This window comes from Micromesistius poutassou (assembly GCF_964030765.1).
Source record: "Micromesistius poutassou genome assembly, chromosome: 22".
NCBI lineage: Eukaryota > Metazoa > Chordata > Actinopteri > Gadiformes > Gadidae > Micromesistius > Micromesistius poutassou.
In genome coordinates, this window is record NC_140292.1 from 9,253,987 (window position 1) to 9,254,189 (window position 203).

Sequence of the window (203 nt, forward strand, 5' to 3'; positions counted from 1 at the left end):
CTGCCGTAATCTGTCTTCTATGCCCCAAACAGGTCAAGATCTGCTGAAAGAAAACCATTAGCCCTTTATGTAACTAAAGCAACAAAACATTTAAGTGTTCTTAGATGTCTGTGGGAAAATGCAACACATAAACAGTTTACTTTGTTTAAGAATGGCTGATACATGCATGAACACAAATGCCAGACAGACACACACACACACAC